This window comes from Aquila chrysaetos, chromosome 3 (assembly GCF_900496995.4).
Source record: "Aquila chrysaetos chrysaetos chromosome 3, bAquChr1.4, whole genome shotgun sequence".
In the NCBI taxonomy this organism is placed as follows: domain Eukaryota; kingdom Metazoa; phylum Chordata; class Aves; order Accipitriformes; family Accipitridae; genus Aquila; species Aquila chrysaetos.
Window position 1 is genome coordinate 44,834,550 of NC_044006.1, and position 22,221 is coordinate 44,856,770.

Here is a 22,221-nt window from a genome sequence, read left to right on the forward strand (position 1 = left end):
AATTCTTAATTTTGTGTGTCTATGCAATTTATGTAGTATGATTCATAGTACTATGCAGCAAGGCCAAGATGGGGAATAGCAGGTTACAGGAGAGTAAAACTTTGATCTCAGTCTGCTCTTCATAACATAACATATCAAATCAATCTGATCAGTATCAGGAGAAAAAGAAATGGTGTTATCTTAATATTTTATGCTAATTTAAACCGAATGTCCTACAGTATTCTTTTGGCACTGTGCTAGTGATATGTCAGCTGTCTCCAGGGGCCCTCTCCAAAAGCAGAGGAAAGTCTCCTGCTGTGCCAATACTGTAAAATAAATAACATTCTCAGAAGATTAATACAGAGCTGGGGCACAGAGTGTTACTAGTTGTCATAAAACAGACAGAAAAAGGGTTGCATTCTAAAAGGCAAGACTTAGGAAATGACTGATCCCAGGGAAGGGTAAGTTTGTTGATCTGGAAACATCATTTGAGAAAGAAATGATGAGCAAGTGTCCAACAGTTTGGAAGTTATGAAGGGACATGTGTCCAAAATGCAGATCTATAGCTGAACTTCTTCCAAGCATATTTAACCTTGTTTGGTCTGGAAATCTCATGAATCTGAATTGTGTTTTGAACTTACACTTATCAGTATTGGTTTTCTTAGGCTGGATAGTAATTAAATGCTGTCTGGAGAGCCTTTTTCCCTATATTGATACTCTCATTTCTAGCTGAAACTAGTAAGACAAATAGTGCATTAATTACTTAATAAATAAATAAAAGACAAACCCTAAATGTACGTATTGTGGGGTGACAACTAAATTCCTGTCTAGTTTCCTTGTGAGTGAAGTTTTGCTACCCATTTCCAAACTGCAGTGAGAGTAATGAGACTCACGTCTCTCTTCATCCCTCTCCACCACCCCTCGTAAATCAGAGTGCAATCAGCAATTCCAAACTGCTTACTGTGTGCCTACAGATATTGTAAGTGTTGCTTAACAAGGAAGTCAAACAGCTAATCATAGTCACACACACTGTAGGTAATTTATGGCTATGCCAGGGGCTCTGCCATGTGCTCCACCAGCTGGATCCTGCTGTGGAGGATCAGGGGACTGTTGGGGTGTGCTGCTGCCCCCATCCAGCCTGAACCCCAGCTTTTCTCTCCATAGGCTAGAGGTGTACACATAAGCCCCATCTCATTTCAAAGCATGATTTTAGGTAGAGGAATGTACACTACCCAAGAACTGGTATATTCCTGATTAATTAAAATTCTGGAATAATTAAAAAAACAAAGAAAGAAAAGCTTAGAACTGTCATGAATTTGGAGGAGAGCTGGCCCTTTGATGTCCTTCTTCATATCACCTTAAACATGTATGTCTCAGTAACATAAATGATATTTCTTCATGTTCCAGTCATTAGCAGCTGCTCCTGAGACAGGAGTGGACTGTTGGATGAGGCAAAACTAATTTTTAAGAAGTCTGAGAATTTAAAAAAGGTTCTTACCTAGACCATGCCAAGGGCAGGCTTTCAGGGCAAGCCAGAGGGTAGCACACATACAAGCATCCTGGGTGCAAGGAGACGACACCTTAGACCCTACCCCACCTTTGTGAGTCTCATGCAGGTTTTGGTCAGGGAGTATTGGCTACAGGAGGATTGGAGAGTGATAGCGTGTTATACTTTTTTTTACTCTTATTTAATTTTAAAATTGCTGTTTAGAGCGCAGTATGTTATAATGGAGTTATTGTATTAGTAAAATGGCTTTCTTCTAGAACTGTTTCTCAGCTTTCTATTTATTGGTTCGTCTGTGCTTCAGCAGTTAGCACCATCCCCAACTCTCATTTTTGGTCCCATTCACTAGGTGCTCTTTCTGTCACTCTATTTTTCTCAACATGACCCCAACATATTAAGCCTATTCCTTGCAGTCTTCAAAGAATCACAGATTTCCTTTACTTTTCTAATCACGAATCCCTGGTTCCTGCAGCTGAAGCAGAAGTTAAATGGGAATCCCCATCTGTATTTAATGTGCACATGGCACAATGCCTCTGTTATTTCTTTAAAATTATTTCTCCCTTTTAAAAGCCAAGGTTGAAAGTCTAACCTTGATCAAGTCAATAGGATTTTTGCCATAGAGTAGTGGGGCTTCTGAAATTAATGCCAGAATCCCAGCAGGTATATTTTTATTGTTTATTTTTATCTGTGAACATCAGGTTGCCTCTTCTCCTTGATTCCTTCATTACTGTCTCCTTAACAGTAGTGAATTTTAATCTCAGAAAATAAGCTTAAGGCGTTCAGTCAGTTACCAGAGATGGAAATAAAGCTCATGGAATCCAGCTTATTTTAATTTCTTCTTTTTAGGCTTAAAGAGTTTTTTATCTTTATGCATAACTGAGAAAATGTCTCTTCTAAATCCTCCAATTTTTTTCTCTAGTTCTAAGTACCAACTTTTTTGTAAGAGAAACCTTTCCAATTGTCTCTATTTACAGAGTAAATGTACCAATGTCTTGCTTTGCATGCTTTTCCCGTTCCTTTTCATAATTAACAAATGTATTTACATAAGAAAACTGGTTTTTATATTCTCCAACCCTTTTAACTGATCATGCATGAATAACAGCACTGCTGTCTGAGATCACAAGAACCTAAATAGCAAATTTTGAGGTGAAATCCAAGATTATGTACCTGAGGTTCCAGCAAATAGGGAAAAATGGCCATGATCTTCATTAGGAAGTACAAACAGAGTCAACTGCTCTGTAACAGGGAGTGTAATTCTCATTGTGGGCAGATGGAGACAGTACAAGGTCAGTCTGTTATGGTTCCCTATTTGAAGATGTTGGCTGGGTAGCAGAATGAAATCAACTCTTTTCTTTCTCCTGAGTAGTAGAAAATATCTTCATTCCCCTTTATGAACATGTAATCAGCAGCATCAAGCCGTTAAAAAGCTCAGCACAAAAAAGTCTCTGCAGTCCCTGTTCTGGTGTAATATGATGTCCTTTATTCCTACATAGTAACAGATGGCATATTACTTTTCTTTTGCTGAAGTGCTTACTCTTGGAGAAATTTGGACATTGGTAAAGGGAACTTTCTTCCCACAAAATGATGTAATTTTATTTAATATTACTTCAAGTACATATCAGAAAAAAGATGCATGTTTTTCCTACCTGTGTCACCAAGTGGTACTCTTTGACAGACATTTCTGATGCTCAGCTTTCAGAATAACTTTCTCATTATTTGCATGTACTGAGTGCAAAGGAAGTTACGGTTTAATCTCTGGTGGACTTCTCAACATCATGTCTCGCACAGCTTTCCCATCCCCAGGGATCTGTCCCAAACCAGAACATTGTTGCTCTAATTAAAACAGAGGTTCCTCCCCCCCCACCGCCCCCCACCGCCGCCAACTCTGTTTTGATCTTGATTTTCCATCCATATTTAAGTTGGGTGTTATTTTGACCCACCAGGACCAAGCCAGTTGTTGTGCATCATGCAATAAAGCCCAGTGAGCTCTGCATCTTCGTTTAACACTGGCTGCTATGAAGGAAGGACTAGGCAGTGGAAATAATCCGTATTTGATGTCAGCACAGTTCAAATAGGGCAGGTGCCAGCAATGGTGACTGTGAACCTGAGAGGCCATAGCAGGCTCCTGTGCAGCTCATGGCCTTGTCTCTAAGGCGTTTTGAGCATCTTGGCAAGCTTGCTGAGAAACCTGCCAGTCCTGCTGTGAGGTCAGCAAGCACATCAAAGTGAAGACACCAGTTCTGTTTTTCAAAAAAGTGAGGCAAATGCTCAAGAGCTCAGTTGCTGAATTATCTCAGAGGAACATGGGATAAGGAAAGAAAAACAGATGAATGCAGAGCTCAACCTAGAAAAAAACCTGACACTAAACTCTTTCACCTTCAATATTTTTTCCTTACAACTTGATTAGTTATATCTTTCAGCTTTCTCTTAATTCCATTTCCCCCTACATATTTTGAGGTCCGTTCCTTATTTTCTATCACATTTTTCTTTTCTTTTTTTTCTTCTTATTTTATGTCTGTCTTGGGATCTGGAGAAAGTAAGTTGTGAATACCTACAGAGCTCCTAGGTATGATGGTGGCTTACATTAGTAATGAGTTAAATTAAGGAGGAAGCTTAACAACACTTGTGGGATGCCAGCTACTATACCAGAGAGGGGATCATATGGTGTAATGGTCTCTCTCGTATCAGCCTCTGTTTTGCCCATATATGTCATTTGGGAGGCCTTTTTAGTGTGACATTTTGTGCTTCTTTTAAACAAAAGGGCTTCTGGGAGCAAAATATAGAAGAGGAAGAAGTAGGAGAAAAAGGATTTCATTGCAGACATCCTTACTCGTGACATTTGCATTCCATGTTCCTAAAGAACATGTAAAGAACAATACCTACAAGCTTGAGTTTTGTGAAAAATAATCCTAAACTTAATGTAGAAACACTGTGAGCTTTGATCAGCTCTTGAATTTGCTCCACAGCAGGTATTTGGTACCCATATGCTGGTAAAAAGCTAGTGTATTTGAACTGTCCTCCAGGCTGCCTCTTGTGCCTGCACAGCCTTTGTAATTGAATTTGACCCAGAAAACCAGCATCTTCTTGTCACCGAGTTCTCCAAAATGTAAACCAAACAGAGGAATTCCCAAGTGATTATAACTGAAGTATTTTTTTACTAAATGTCAGCATGATCTCCCATAAAACCAACAATTTGATGTGTTTTTCCATCCTTGCAGGCTTCAGCCATTTGGTGTGGTAATAAACATCCCCAAACCGTATGTCATTGATTGTTTGGCTTCAGCGATGATGAAATATGGACAACAAAATGAAAGAACATAAACCATGTCTGAGATTTATTTGGAGACTGTGTGTGAAGCATACCTGGCTTTTCATACTTACCATAGCACCTGACAGAAGGGACACATTCAGCCTTAGCCATGTCTAGTTTATCTTGTCAGTGTCTGAAACAGACAGGGGAAACCTTTCAATGTTGTACTTCATAAAATTGTAACCAGACTGATAAATCTGTTTATTTTTCCTTTAAATATGCCCTGGTTTCCATAACAGAGACAGCTTGCATGTATGCTGATGAATGGTTACTCTCCCATCACAGACCTTTATGGACTTTTTGCCAAGAAACTTGTTTAGTGAATTCCTCAGCTTTTTTTTTTTTTTTTTTTCCCCTTTTTTTTTTCTTTTCCAGCACCTGAAAACTTGCAACTGGCCTGGTTTGAAAGCTGCCTTGGCAATTTTACTAAGGCACTTACTTTGATAGCTAAAAATGACCTTGAAGAATGATTAATACTGTGTGGGGGTTGATGACATAAATCTGTTAAAATGTGCCTGATGTACAGCTTCACATGCAAGAATGTTATAGCCATATTCCTGTGCTAACACAGTGACATTGAACAGACTGTAGCAGATACAAAATCTACAAAAAAAAAAAGAAAAGAACCTCCCAAAAGGGTTTGATTTTTTTTTTTTAATTTGTTACCAATGAAATGCTTCTGGTAAGAGAATATAAATTTAATGGAAAATAAGAAACAGTGGTCTTAAGGTACATTGGGACATATGCTCTAACTCACATAATTCTAGTGGTTGTTACTGAGAATGTAGGTACTTGCTCCAGGAACGAGAGAGTCCACTCTTTCTGTACTGTACTGTTTGTAATGCAAAACAATAACAAGATACAGTTAAAAAGGGGTAAAAGCCCAATTCAGCAGCCCAAGAAATACGTCCATCTTTTGTCTTAAATGCATATGTGCAAATCTGTCAGTTGCTAGTCATTTTGGATGTACATATTTAGAAGACACAGGTTAATTTCTTCTTAACCTAAAAAAAATATATATATATAAAATAATTAAAATCATAAGGAGATAGAAGAAGGAAGGATGTGCTTTGTACTGGACTGGTAAGAAATGAACAGAAGTTGCTATCCCTAACCAGAGAAAACGCATGTCTTACTATTTTGCCTTTGTGACTATGGAAAATTAGCTGAATAATTAGATTTGCAGAGGAGCAACTGGGGACAGTTTCTAGCTAAGAGGTCTCAACAGTAGCTCACACTGTGCTTAATCATGGGAAATTACGTTGGTGATCTTTTTGCTGTATATTGGTAATGAGTCTCTATCAAACACTGTTTTATCCCAGCGTGATTTCCTTTGCCTTCAGAAAAATTCTGGATAGGCTGACGAGGGGGAGATGAGTATCCTAGAAGTACTTAAAATACAGTGCTCTGTGCCAGGTCATCTTTTCCATTGCATAGATCAGCCAGCACACTTCCATTTACAGCCTCATCCCTTTCACCAGCTCCTATGTCCACCAGTGTTACAGGTCTTCATGGCTGCACAAAGCTGGAGAAGCCTCCCACTGCAATTTTAACAATAAAATAAAATAAACATTCTCAGCACAAATAGACTATTTTAGTTTCCATGTCTGACAGTTTGGCACCTTTCACAGCACTAAATTAGCTTAAAACATTCATCACTACACTGCTTTCAGAGAAGCAAAACAAGTACTGAGTAGGATTTGAGACTTGGTAAACTTTCTATTTAAGATGAAACAATCATTTAAACTGACAAGAAAAGGCTGTGAAAACAACTCAGAAAAATAACTTATTTCTATTTAAGACTCGGCAAATAAGAACAAGAAATGGTACTGAAGTGGGTGTTGTGCTCTTCTGTAAAAATAATAAAAAAGTGACAAGACTGATTTGCGTAAAACTTTGTAAAACCATTTTGCATCCCAGCCTTTCCCAAACTAGAGCTTTGTACGCCAAGTTTCAGCTTGAACCATTTTTTAAGGAAATAATTTCTTAAAGTATGAGAATTATATAATGAAGTAGTCACATCTTAATCCTAAGTGCAGTTTCATACGTGTCATTTTTTTTAATAGTACAAAGTATAATACAAAAAACATTTGAGTGCAGAAAGAATGTACACATTCTATTAAAATTGCAGCGTGTGCAGAAACTTAAAGAACCTTAATATGGTAAAGCTTTAAATCATGCTACTGTATCTGTATCCCAGGAGATAGATTCCTACAATACAAAACTAACGTTAAAATTTTTGCTAATGCTTACTAGCCTGGTAAAAAGCTTCATATGGTTTTATGGAGGAGAATGTAAAAAGCCATTTGTCGTATGTTTTTGTGAGAAGTAATAGTTCATAAATTAAAAGGAAACTTAGCAATTCCTCTTAAAAGATGAATTTGCGTGGCTCATGACAATCCACACACATTTTGGCCCTGTTTAAGATTTTCCAAGTGATTCAGGCTAGGTGGAGATGCTCCAATAATTTTTAGTTCATCAATATCAATTTTCTGAGACCTTGTTGGCTTTCCATGACCTGAGAGTCTTCGCTCAGTTACACCTTGCTGAAACCGCATAATAGTTTTCCTCTATGGGATAGATAAATAGCATGACTTATCTGGCTATAAATTAAAAAACAAAACAAAACAAAACAAAAATCCCCCCAAACCAAAACACATTTTATTTTTGTTCTAACACAGGAGGGTTGCCAAAGTGGAAACTTCTAATAAGCTCATGTATTTATCACGGAAGTTAGTGTTACTGAAGTTTGAAAATAATTTGCCATATTCATGTTCATAAAAACACAGAGGTTTGTTGCTAGGATCTTTACTTTTTGCTATCTGTTTGATCTCTATGCTTACATTAGAAAATAACCTGAAGGTGACTAGCAATACTTTTATTTAGCCTGGAATTCTTTAGGAGTGCATTACAATGAGCAGTGGCTTTGGATCTTATTCTAAACTCTGGAACGTGACAAACACACTTGGAACAAAGAGCTAAAAATCTGCTGTAAAAATGTCTGTTTCGATTTTCCAAGTTCAGATATGAAAAAAGCAGGCAAACAGGATGAACAGTGAAAAATGTAGCTGACTAAATTGTTTCTTGAGCATTAGTTATTTAAAGTGTTATGAACAGTTCAGACAAACTAGCCTTCTCTTCAACAATATAAATGTCTTTTATACTGTCAGTTGCACAGAAATATGTGGAATGGCCCTGGTTTTTTGAGATGACCTTTGCTTTTGACATCTCTGAATCCTTACTTGCCTTTCCTATTATTCATGTTTTAACCAACATAAAATAGCCAAATATATGGATGATCTAGTTCATCCATACCAGAATATAAAAATCAATTCAAGGACCAGATAGAAAACCATCTCAGATTTTTTTCCGAAGTGTGTCTAAAGATAGTTCACTACTCTGACAGCCTCACTCATTTAAAGTGCCAGATTCACACAGTAGCTTTAATTCCATCTTGGAGTAATGTTGAATAGAGGATTTAAGTGGGGTTATATTCTGTTTTATCTGTTGCTTCTGTCCAACCTTGCTGTAATCCCCTTCTTCCTTAATCATTGCAAAAAGAGATAATTTATTATAATCATAGGGAGAGGGAGAGAGAAATAGAAATAAACAGTGACATCTGTTCCTAAGTTTTCCTTATCTCTAAATTTCTCTATTACTTCACTTTCCTGTGTGTTTCTCTTTCAGCCTAAAAGAAATACAAGACTCTTTTTTCCTTCTTTCTATATAATTTTATATTTTTGGAACCAAGAAACAGAAATATATGTTTGCACTGTTTTTTCAAGAAATCAACGTAATAAGACTGTGTGGTGCCATGCTAGAGAGACTGAAATACTACTCGTCATTTTTTGACTACATCCCTGCAACCATCGCTAGGCTAATACTGCCACTTCTCATGTGTTCGTAACATCTACCTAAAATGCTGTGCAGTCTCAATTTTGTGTCACTTCATTCAATATCACCTCTCTTTAGTCTCCCTGGGAAATAAGTATTCAATTTATCTTGCCAGATTTGTGCCAAATTGAGTCCTCTCTAGATACTTTGCGAGGTCATTAGGATTATCCAGATCGACATAGGGTACACGAGTCAAAAAGGAACGTACTCTGTCTTTAAAAGCACACTTATTTCAAGTCAGGGTTTTGGTTTTGATCTTCTCACTTTCTGTTGTGTATCCCCATGGTGTTACATTTAGCGCTGCCACCTACAAACTGAAGATTCTCTGTCTTTGCATTCTTTGGCATTGGCTGTCAGGAGGACTGCTTCTGCACAAAACACGTATTTTGCAGAAATATTTGGGTCTCCCACCTGTCAGTACACTGGGTTGTGCCACTATGATCTAGGCCACGTTTGACCTAGACTGTGACCCCATCAAAAAGTGTCTTTTGTCCACTGTAGCTCAGGAAGAGAAGGCAATAGCTGGTAGGAGCCAAACAACAGCAAACCCCATCCTTTGGCTGAGGGTGGACTCTGCTCTCAGTAGAGGGCAGCACTGGTACCACTATAATATAAATTAACCATAAAGGACTGTTCTATAGGCTTGCCAAATGCTTTAACCAGCTCCTTATAAATCAAAACCAATGAAAAAAACCAGCCTAGAGTGGGACTTCTGAATGCATTCGTGCAAGGCATCTGTTACCAGAGTGGCAGAGTAAGAGCACGGGCACCACCTGAGAGCTATTTTTAATTTTAAAGGCCTGGTTTTGTGAGCACCCAGAGAGATGGGGTTAGTAACACAGGTTAGGAAGAAGCCTCCAGCAGCAGAGATTTTTAAATGATAATTGTGTTAAATAAATGCCCTGGTCAAAGTGGTTGTAATGCTGTGAGTGTCTAACATACTGCACACTGTTCAATCAACATGAATCATATCAAACTGGGACATTAACTTCTACGAGCACTCTTAGGAACAGCAGGAGTCTTTCAGTGTTGTCCTTTTGATGGCTTTACATCGGTAATCATCTTGTCAAAGTTTGGTTCGCTCCGGAGTTTCCGTCTTTTTTAATACTGATTAAACTCCACTGCACCCCCAGTATGTGTTTCAGCACCACAGCTGTGAAATTAGAGAAGGATTTCCAGATGCAGGTTTAAATGGCTAGAAAGCAAAAATGGACTAAGTCAATTACAACTATCCCATCAGGCCATCTTGAAGGCCTACTACTGTTATCCACACGAGTAGCATTTGGCAAACTCGCCACTTAACTGGCTATAATTTTAAAATCTCCTTCCCCATGAGACTAGCAGTAAAATCAACATGTGCCAAAGTACCAGGATTTCAGGATTTAGTTCCAAAAGTACATGAGAACTTCAGTGAAAATACTACCTCTAAGCTGCATTTTGAATATGAAAATCAAATATCTCTGCTTTGTCATTATCACAATGCCTTGGTAGCGATTGATTTTGTACTGTACGTGCGATCCGAAAGCATGGCTGTATCCATGTACCATAACCAAGCGATTGCAGACTTGGACTCCACAACTTGTCCCTGGGCGGTGTAACAGCAGCCAGCTCTGGGTGTCCCTCCATGCCAGGCACTTGTAGCTGTGGCAAACTGAGTTTTCGCATTGCTCTCATTTTCCCATTACACTGAGAGTCTTTTTTAAAGAAAAATCATTGCTTATGAAAGCAAAGTTGCAATTTTTCTGGACAATACTGGATTCCTAATTGCTTAAACACGTGCAGTCCTGCAGGTCTCCGACCAATATAACTGACAAGCAAACTTATGCATATATATAACAAACTCACCAGGTTTTAAGTTAAAGTAAAGTGAGAAAAACTAATTGGCTGAAGGGTAAGCATAATAAATTCTGGGAAAAAGTGTAGCTGATCCCATCATAAAACAACCAGAATGAGAATGTGCTACATAATAAACTAAGTGTTACTGTTTTCTACAATCACTCAGGCCCTGCGTTTTGATTAATTGCAGATCCTGAATTACTGAGAAAATGGTAGTTAATTACCCCTAACACCTTTGCAGGAACAGCTTGGAGGGGACTATGAAATTAGCACTCTGAAGTCTGAGTTAAATATATCATTTTAGCTTAATGGAATTTAATAATATTGTAATTCAAACGTATGTTGCACAAAATTAATAGTTTTTAATACTGAAATACCTTTATTTGATCTGTCCCGTATTTTATGCACACTGACATTTATTGATTTCTTCTGAAATAACCGTCGCTCCCAGAAACCAGAGGAGAAACTTGGGAGTGCGTATTTCAGGAGGGGTATTCCGAAACCAGCAGTCATGGCAGAGGTTTGATGTGCTTACCCTGACAGCTTGGCTGCCTTTTTCTGCCCTGTCTTTAACTCTCCCAGGTAGCTTGCATCCCCTTATGAGTCCAAAGGGCTGAGCTGTGGGTTTCCACGGGAGCCCTGGGAGGAGGGCACACGGAGAGCCCTGCCGCGGCCGCACCGGCTCCCAGTAGCTTTGCTGGAAGAGCGGCCGCTGCAATCCTGGCATCTCGGGGCACCGCGAGCAGCCTGAGAGCGGCTTCCTAATTCCACACGCTGAGCCGTTTAGACAGTCGGTAGAAATCCTCCGGAGATTAAGAGAAGGAGGCCGCGGTAAATCCCACTCGTGCCACGGCTGTATCTGTGGCGGGCTTGGAGTCACAGCCGGCCATGGAAAGTTTTATGGAGGTTTTTTGGAAACGTGGGATATGCTGAAATTTCATCTTTTTAGCAGAACCCACGGGGTGGCGCTAGGCCGTGTTTACTGCAGCTGTAAAATCTGATCCTCCGTTCTTCTCCAGTCCGATTAAAACCCGCACGTTATTCATTAAATTATAATTTGTTTGGACATAGGGGAATAGAAAAATAATATCTGATGTCTATTTACAGTTTGATAGACTCTATGAAAATTAGAAATGAATAACTAGGCTAATAGAAAACATATGCCCAAGAATTATCAGATATGTCAGTTTAAATAACAGAAACCCTCAAGGTAGTCGGCTTGTCTGAAAAATATTGAACTAGATTTTACACTTAGGAAAATCCATTTACATACTAAAGACAAAAATAGAAAAGTGTGCTACAGTACATCCCCACACCCAAATCAGAATCACATTCACACGGTGTTGGATGCTTTCCAAATTCAGAAGATAACATGATTCCTGCTTACATCACTGCAGAGTCACCTCAAACCAGATCCACATCATTTATGAGTTCTATGTTGTCCTTTCGGTTCTAAATTCAAGAAGAATTTGTGAGTCTTTAAAGTAAAATCTCTTCCATGTCTGAAATATCCAAACATGTAAAATAGTGGGTGAGGCCTGGATTTAGGTCTTTTAGTTCCGAAATAATATCTGTAGTATGTCATCCATTCGAGGAAAGAAAGGATTAGTAATTAATTTAGAAATAAATAAAACAATGTATTCACCCTGCAGAATCTATATACAAATTTCAGTAGGGATGATGGGACAGTATAAGCAAGCATGCAAGCCCAAATATAACAGTTGCTTCCAGACATATACCATAAAAACAGAGGTAGTAAAAAAATCACTGAGGGCTAAAAGAGGACCAAGGAATATGTAGGGATAGTTCATAGATGAAAACAAGCACATAGACAGAAAAGTGACAAAGTTTAAGATTACTTGTCAGGAGTAAGAGAGTCTTGGAAAGGTATTTAAAAAGGTATTTGCACAAAGGATATCAGACACAGAGGCTGTATTTTATAGATTTTAACATTTGCAAAAAATTGTGAAAAAAAAGTGGGATGACCAAATATATTCCGTTTCATTCCTAGACTTACTTGTTCTTATGCAGAGTTGCATTAGGGGAAGAAAACTTATCATCTGTGTGTCCAAACATCACAAGACCACATCAGACTCCCTTGATTTCATAATCCTGGGCTTTTTCAGGTGTAACAGTCTTGTCTACAAATAAGTGAAAACTTTCAAAGCAAAAACCCACTCCCTGAATAGGAGGCTTGTGTAAATTGTATCAACACTTCTGCCTCGTGTTGATTCCTGACCATGCTATTGGTTTTTCTTCAAATTGAACAGAATGGTTTACACAGTAGTATATCAAAGGCAGAACAAATGTAGCGACAGGTAAAACCAATTTAACTTGTAGTGGTATAAAACATTAAAAGGTCTGCTATTTGGGAATCTGTAATATCTACTGTGGATGATAAACATTTTTCACTGTCATTTTTTATATTAGTTTGTAAATGGCATTTTGACATAATCTGCACAACTGGGAGCTGATGCTTCCCAAACACTTACTCAGTGCAACAAAAGTTATTGTTTAAAATACAGTATGCAACATTACCCAGACCTGCCCGAAACTCCATGTGAGAGATTCATGTACTGCTGTGTCTCTGATCCCCCGAGGGAATCGCTGCGCCCCAGCCCCAAGCAGAGGAACGGTCCTATCCAGGTCGGTGATGCTAACACAGAGGTGGACGTCTGTCCTGAGGACTGATCCTGCCCAGGGCCTGGCTATGCTCTCTTCTCCTGCTTTTCCTCTGCCATGAGTTCAAGCCAGTAATGTTTTGATCCACTATTTATTCATTACCTTGTTTTGCTGGGCCACTCTCTCAACAGACATTGTTCTTGAAAATTTTGCCCAAGTTTTTTATTTTCGTCTCAAAGAACACAACCATAATGCTCCCTGTAAGAATGGGAATCCTGCCCAGCTGGAATGGAAACCTTAAAAGCAAAACACCAAAGAAATATGTTTTTTTCTACTGATTATGTTAAATCTTTGCTGTGCACTTTGTCCTTCGCAAGTACGTTTCCTGAATTGTTTTTTGTTTTTTAATTTGTGTATATTATATTCAAGCTAGAGGCTACCTTGCATGTCAGGTGAGGATACAAATGAAAATCTTGGACCAAGAAATGAAGTATTCTGTAGCAAGTTATAAAAACATCAATGAGCAGTTGGTAAAGCAATCAGGGTCCCAAGCTGAAGCGTACAGCAAACACAGTGACCTTAGCCTTTCTCTTTTGATTTATAGCAGTGTTGGAAAGTAACTTAACTAGGTGCCATGGGGCTCCAAGAACAGTTGAGTAAATGTATTGTTTAAATTGTTACGGATGTTAATTAGATTAGCAATTTGATGTTGAGACCTGCAGAGAGAAGCGGGTGTGCTCTTTGAAACTCATTCTTCTGGCTTGAAAATTCAGGAAAGTTGAAGCCCTACACTGAAGAAATCAGTGAGGTCCTACTGAGTCTCAGAATCCTTATCACAACAGCTATGAAATAGCAAAGGAATTATCTTATCTGGTTTTAGAGGTAACAGGCACCAGCATTCACGAACCGTTCAGTGTAAGCACCACAACTGGAGCATGAATGTCATACACATTGGTATATTCCAGTATCGGGTCTCTTATCAAGTGCTAATAATTTTTTACTGATGGACTGGTGTCAAATCAATAAAGTTCATTAGAAAAATTGAGTTGCTATTACATTCCTAACCTACCTTCTGCTCATTACTAAAGTAGCTAAGCATCTTCCGAATAAATTACGACAATTAGTAACATATTTAGAAGATTTCAAGGAGTTCCTGCCACTCTGCCACAGTCTAGGCTGAAAAGCAAGAAAATAAGCACAAAAATTCCTGTAAGAAGTTTTTTTCAATCCTGTGGAACTACAATTCTCTTGTGCTTTTGGGAAATACTACAACTGAGTGCTTTAATAATGTAATGGCAAGGTATTAGGCTTTCTCCTTGTAATCCAGTTTATACTTTTTTCAAATTCAAAGCAATTATACTCCTAAAATCTTCAATCAAATCTATAATCTTTGTAATTCGGTATCCACAAATTACTGTTTGAAGTGCTCGTATATACACTTATTTTGCTGAACTAGGGCTACAGAAAGGAGAGAGATATCTGCTGAATCTGCTTTTCTTATTGCCACATGGGTTTCTGCAGAGGTCTGGCAGGCCTCATCTTGTTTAATCTTTCAGAAGCCAGAATAGGTCTCCTACAAGTCACTACTGCAATTATAAAGCAGGCCGTCAAACGAAGCTGGATCTTTAAACCAATCCAGCAGCTAGAATTTCAAACTTGCTATTTTTTGTGGAAAAAAGTAAATGGAATTCTAAATTATGGAGTACCTTACTGAAACCTCCCACTAGTCCTGAGTTCACAGCAGATAAAAGCAATGCAAATCCCCTGATGTCAGTGCACCAGTGTCCTTTCACTCCAGCCAAGCGTCTGGTAGAAAATTCCCTGATGTCAAAACGCCCAACTTTTGCAGAAAGGAAGACAATATGTTAAATTCCCTCAGCTCCTGGAGAGAAATTCTGGTCACAGAGAATTATCTATTGCAGAAGAGTCTTGGTAATAAGCTATTCAGGCACTTGCATTTTTTACTTACGCACCCCCGATGATGCATTCCCTGGCTCTGAGAGTCATGGCTATTTTGGAGGGAAAAGGGGTTTTGTTTTGGTTTTTACCAGGGGTGGGAACCAAAAAAACCCATAACTGTTAAAAGCTTATGTTCTTCAAATAGAACAGGACAGGAAAGCTTCTTTCTTTTCTCAGTCTTGTGCTCCCATGTGCTGAAAATGCATCGTGGAGCCCACATGTTCACATGGGTGTTACAGAAGTTCGTAATTTTATGCCTGTGACTTCCATCAAACAGCTGAAAATGGTACAGTACATCTCATTCCCACTTCTCATCCACAGGCTTTTTCATGTACATCTCTGATTCTCATTACCACCCTGGATGTCCTGAGCTATCTGCATCCATAGAAGGCTCATGGACATTTTTTAACATGTGCCTGATTTAGGAAACTCTGCTGAAAAAAAATCAATGTCCTAGGTTGTCTCCTGAGAAGATTAGCAAGTGCAAAATACTGAAATGAGAAACAGTCACATCAATACCATCAGGATTAGTCTCAACAGCAAGAAAAGAATGTTACTGCACCTGTGCCAGGTTTAATTGCTATGAAGACTGTGGATGGTTTAGTTTTGGCATTTTCTCATCAAACCAAAATAGAGCAGGCTATATCCATGTCATCTCAGTCTGCCTCTATATCAGTGGAAAAATATTCCTGCAATGAAAAATGAATGCATTTCAGGGAACCTGTTTTAATGCACTGAGAATACAAAGGTCAGTTACAGTTAGTACTGCCAAAAAGTGTGGTAGCCCATTATAATGAAACTACTACTTCTCAGAGTTTGGGGCTATATCTGAGGCAAAGATATATTTTTTGATATTATTCACACAAAACTGCAATTTAGAAGATCCTGTATTCTGAAACATAATCCAGAACATGAAGGATGAATCGTCAGCCACCCAGGCATTGAGGAACTGCAAATGCCGCAGTGACATACATCACTGTTTAATATTATTTCCTTTGAAACAACTGGTGGCTGTTTCCCTTCTTTCCAAACAGGCTGCTAGCTAATGATTACATGCCAAAATAGCTGCCTCACACACATACAGATGTATAATGTCATCAATCTATCTAAGAGCTCCTACACCCAGTACAGTTAGGAATCCGTACTTTCTTTGACTATTGCCATCTTCCTTTTTCATACTTCTGCTACTTTTGCCTCCTTCTTCTCCACTCCTGTACATACACACCCCTTTATAATAACTACTGATTAAATAATAATTGGTGTAATCCCAAGAAAATCAGCTTTTCCTCAGAGCCTCACATCTCATGAACAGTGTTTCAGGTACATATGGGTAACATTGCCATGTAACCAGTAAAAGGTGTAAGAATGTGTGTGTATGTGTCCATGACTGCATACAGTTAGTACTAAATCCTCACTGATGTCTCTCTTACCGCAGGGTAATTACTGTAGTATACACCAGCCAAAAAGCTCTCTTTTATGCGCTACTTATTTTGACACTTCTCAAAACAGCTGGACTAGCATTCACATTTTAATGCATCTTTTCTGTCCAGGCAGCATTCCAAAACAATGAAAAACCAACCCTGGTTTGAAAAGAAGACATTATGACCACTGTAAAAAAAGTTCCATTAATAGATTTCCTATTTTTATAAATTTATAAACTGATACCTATTAATGGAAAGCCACTTTTGAAATGCTAAGCAACAGTGATTGTAGATCATGTATATTGAGTGCTTTGTGTCTGTGTTACTGCCTGCTGAGACCTGTGGTGTCTAGAAGGCAAAGAGAATCTCAAGGATTAATTACTAATAGTTAAAAATATTTTTTGCTTTAAATTTTTATGCCATGTGCAAGGGCGTGTTAAACAGAGGTTTTACTTGGTAGCAATGACAAGCTTTAGCCAGCTACTCCTACATGTAATTCTTTTTTAATTGCAAAAATTGAATTTCTTGTCATCAGGAAACCACGTCATTTTGACGAGCTGTACATCAAAATTGAGCATCTGAGTGAGTACCAGGAAGTAAGGATCTGGAAGCACCACAGCATCCTCCCCAGGGCAGGCTGAGCCTCAGAGATAGCTCATGGGCAGGGAAGTATTCAAGACTTAAAATTGGTTCTCTGCTTGAACTATGAATAAAGTTTGAAAAGGTCTTACATGATATCGCACCACTAGACACAACAGGAGAAAAATCACCGTTTATATAATTACCTAAGGCACATCCAGAACCTAGCAGGTCCTTAATGTGGAGAGAAGTTACCTGCCTGAGGGCTAAGGAGCACAGGACGTTCTGGTGCACAACCCCAGCAGGGAGCTAAGGGCTGACAACCTGCTGGGCACCGACTAAGGAAAAGTGGATTGAGAGTGTGGTGCATGCTTACTGCCCCATAACCTTGGCTGGGGGAGATTAGGCGGCTGCAACGGCATCAGTCAGCTGGGGATTTTTCCCTTCGTTTGCCTGGTTTTAGATTTTTAAATATCCCTTGGCTAAGCTTTTCTCCTCCCTTTCTGTGACTGCCCAGTGGAAGCAAAAGTGATTTAGTGAGAGGGAAAAAGCACTCATTTCCTACCACAGGACTTATACCTCCTGCACATTATCCCGTGTATATGGGGTAGGCACAAGACCATAATCCTGAAAGAGCGCCAAGTGCGTGGCGTGTTGAAGGCTGCTTGCCACAAAGAAAGTTGAAGCCTTACCCAAGTGGATGAAGTGGGTAAGAAGGGTGGGTAGGGAGTTAAACCTCTTTCATAGAGTTGTTTAACATTTCAGAATACACTACTGGATTTGCAATCAGTTTGGAAGTGGAGTCTTATAACCAAACAGACGTCTCTTTTAAGAAAACCTTTGTATGTCTGAACAGAAAGAGGTTTGTCCTCAAGCAGGAAGCCAAATGCAGAGCTTACACAACGATATATTTTCAGTCATGTGGCCAAGACAATAAACATGCATCTTTTGATCTGCGTGGCAACAGCGCACGAGTTGTAGTTTATGCCGGGACAGAATGAGATGCAAATCTGCCAGGAGTGAGTCAGTACTCTGGCGTGTTTCTGCACATCCTAAATTTCACCAGGCTGAGACTAGGGGGCTTTGAATAAATGTCTAAAGAACCCATAAAAGTATTCCAGCAAGCATGATGGTTTAAGCTTTTATGTCAAAACACAGGAACATGCACTCTATTTTGTATGAAATATTTTTTAGTCTTCTAACTATAAATTAAAACTCTTTAAAATGAGTGCTCCTGTAGGCATACATTTACCAGCAGTCTTTTCCTCTTTATATGATGCAAAGAGGGGCAGTAATACCTCTCCTGGGACTACAGAGGACATGGATAGAATTTTAAAATACCATTAAAAATTATCTCTTATTAATTGCTGTCACGTTCAAATTTGAGCAATATCTTCTAGCCATTTAATAGCAGCGCTGCCATTATACCTTGTTGCCTTACGACATTATACAGCTAACCACACTGGTACATTATTTTCCTAGACCGCCTCTGTTTACAAATCGAAGTGCCTCGCTTAAGCGCAGTCTGCTGAAATGCAGTGCTGTTATTAGGAAATGTGAGTGGGCTGAAGTGGGGATCCCTGTAGAGTTAACTTGGCAGCCTTTGAGATCCTGGCTCAACCTGATATTAAAAATGAGTCATCAGTTTACCCACACAGCAGGCCCTCACTTTGTACTTTTCACTGCGAGCAGCTCAGCAGAGGGCCGGGAGATCCAGCGTTTGCTTCTCTAATTAATAAGCAGCTGAAAGGAACTCCTTGTTAAGGAAGACTTGGGGTTATTTTTGTTGTTGGTTGGTTTGGTTTGGGGGGGGTTGTTGTTGGTCTTCAGTGTTAAATGCTTATAAATAACGAAAGCACGACTCAGGTCTACCACCTGGAAGGCTAGTGTGCAGTGCATGTTAGTTGTCTAATACAGGCTGCTTCATTTCCACTCCAGGTCTAGGGCTCTGCAACTGCCTCAGCTCCCTCAGAGTTATTTTTGTATCTGCTGGGAGCTATTTGCAGGTCAGATCTTTCATTCACGTTAATTTGGGAGTAGCCTGCTTTCCCAAGAAGATCCACAAACTGCCTTGTGTTCCTGGAGGGCCTCGGGCAGAAGGTAAGCCATTGCTCACACCTCTTTGAGAAGCAGAGGAACCACAATACCACCAGGCTGCAGGGCGAACATCCCTTCCAGGTTAATCAATCAAGGCCAGGTTTTCCTTCTGGTATACATTTTAAATATCTAACTAATTGGTCTTTCATGCAGTATTTTCTTGTTCTAGCAGTTTTGTAGCAGCACCCGGCAGCAGGTAAACGTAGCATGAGGAGTTAGGATGGACAGACAGTTTCCTGTACTCCGAAGCTGACTTGATACTGATCTTGCTTTTCTCTTGCCTTTACCCCAGTCCATCAATCACATTCATATGCTTCTCTGTAACTGAGGTAACTCTTCTGTCTCTTTTGCAGCCTAAACCAAAAGTTCATGATTTACATGTCCACTTTGCTGATTTATACCTACATTTTATTGAAAGGTATCATCTTCTTCAGATTGTAGCTTTTGTTCTTTCTGCCCCCAACTTGATGTAGCATCTATATGACCTAAAGTTAAAGCATGTGGATTTCAGTGGAACTTGAGCACCTAAATCTAAATATAGATACTTTCCTGAAGCAGAGCCCGATTTTTTGTCAATGATTTCTGTTTCTGAAGAAAACAGAAATCAGTACAATATTTCATAGTGGTCCTAGTATAGTTGCATAGCCACGCGGGGAAAAAATGATGTTGTGAGTGCAAAAGAGAAGTCAATGCCACAGTTATTTTGACTGCAGAATTTGCATTTACCAAATTCTATGTTCACTAAATACATATTTTTCAAGGCCTCTTTATTTTCTTTTGATTTAGTTCAAGATACATTAGTTTTATGTACCTTTCTCAGTCTGGTATCTTCCTATTTATGCCTGTAACAGAATCGTTGCTATTCATTTGATGATACTAATTTTATGACAATGCTACAGTCTTGTTTCATGCAACTGCAGACCCACTAGATGCAAAAGCATGCTTTAGTTTTGCTGCTATTCAGTTTTGTTGATACTTGGGCCAAACTTTTTTTTTTTCTGTTTGTTTAGATCCTCCCAAAGGCAAGGCACTGGAATAGGGGGGAAATAAAAATTATGTTATATATAAAACTGGTAGAAGAAGGGTGGAAAGAGGCTGAAGAAAATGTAAATCTTCCTAAACAACCAAATTATTTGGATTATGAAAACAAGAACGTCTTATGTCAAGTGCCTCTTCACCCTCTAAGTGTGCTATGAAATATGATCACTTGTCTTGAATATGCTCCATCCTAACAGCAACATTCTTGAACTTATAAACACTATTAATTGTGTCGAACTTGGAATCTGAATCCTGCAAACCCTTCCTACGTTAAACTGAATGGGCCTCATTCATAGCTGGGGTAGGTTTGAATGAGCTCAGCGTGGTTATGTTAGGCAGGACAATTTTTTAGTGAGTAATTCTGCATTCTTTTCGCAACAAATCTTTGAGTTAGATATTTTGAAGTAGTCTGTATGGCAACAGGACCCCTTTTCTATATGCCACAGTTAGGCTGAGAAAGTCATGTATCATTAGAGACCAGTGATACTGAATTTTCCAAATGGAAGAGCAACAGCTATGTGAAGTTATCAGAATCCTTTCCAGGCACCGTTCTCCATTTGTGCTGCAGCTAGAGCCTTTGTTGTTAGGTGGAATACAGCTTTTATTCCTGCAGATGAGATCAATATCTCTTTTGCATCTGGACTTAAGCATATTTAAAACATAGTTGTTTTACACAAAATTATAGGAATAGAGAGGAATACAATGAAAATGTCCTTCCTCTAAGTTTGCTTTCAATGAACAAGCTAACATATAAATTGCAGCCAAACCAGAACAAAAAGGCCTGATCCACACTTCAGTACAGGTACTGCTTCTTAAATTGGTCCCTCAGCTTTGCTGGCTCAGATGTCCCACACGGCAGTTCTCCATAGCAACACACTGACACACTGACAATGTGAATTTGGCTTCAGCCTGAGACAGAGAGGGACACCCTGGGAAAAGACCAGTGTGGGCAGCTAGGAATGAAACTAAAATTTTAGGCAAAGTTTGATGTTGCATTTTATGCTTTTGTTTTTGTTTCTAGAGTTATAATAAATTACTTAACCTTTTGATTTGATGTCAGTGTCTGTAAAGTTTTTCTGGTTCTAGTAGCCTGGTTTAAAGGTGTTTTGCTAGATTATGAATAGGCTGTTCCCATAGGCAGAAAGATGCTACACACAAGCACAGACTGGCATGCCTCAGAGATGCCACTGTTCAGGACCTATTTTGGGGTTTGGCTGGCTAACTCAGCTTAATGGCCTGATAAAACTACGTGTTATACAAGGAGGAGATGTTTCCTTTGTCTGGTGAACTCTGCTGTGTTTGAAAATATACCTGCTTTTTTTTTTTTTTCCTTTAAAGACGCAAACGGATGTTGACCACCCAGACTGAGTCATGCAGTATGTGATGCCAAGAAATCCTACTGAAGCTGTGATCTGAGTCTATGTGTGATGTACGTGTGAGGGCAGTGAGGCTTGTAAGGAGGAGATGCCAAACCTGCTTTGCTGTTGCGCTCAGGAGGAAAGGAAACGTGATGGGAAAGCATTTGCTGAGATCCTGGATCATTAAGTGCAGTGAGGGTGGGCTGGAGGTGCATGAGGGCTCTCCCTAAGGAGAGTGGGGAGGAGGGAAATGCTGTCCTCTGCAGTAACACACCGCTTTGTGCATCCTCCGAGTGACTAGGGCCCCAGGGACTGCCGAGATCTCTGTCCAAATGGCAAAAGGTTTGTGCCATCATTACTCAGCTCTCTTCTGCTTCCTTTGGGCTATGAAGTCCCTGCCCATGGACTTGCCAAGAACACACTACCGTCACTACAGTCTCCAGAAAGCTCTGCAACAAACCTCAACAGGCTGATCAATAACAGCACATCTCAGAAAAAACAATAAATCAGCATTTATGTACTGCTTCACATTTGTAAAGTGTTTCTCAAGCATGAATTAATGAATACACAAAAACACTTCTATCAGAGTAGGTGGTTCACAGGCTGTAATGATGATGAACAGGC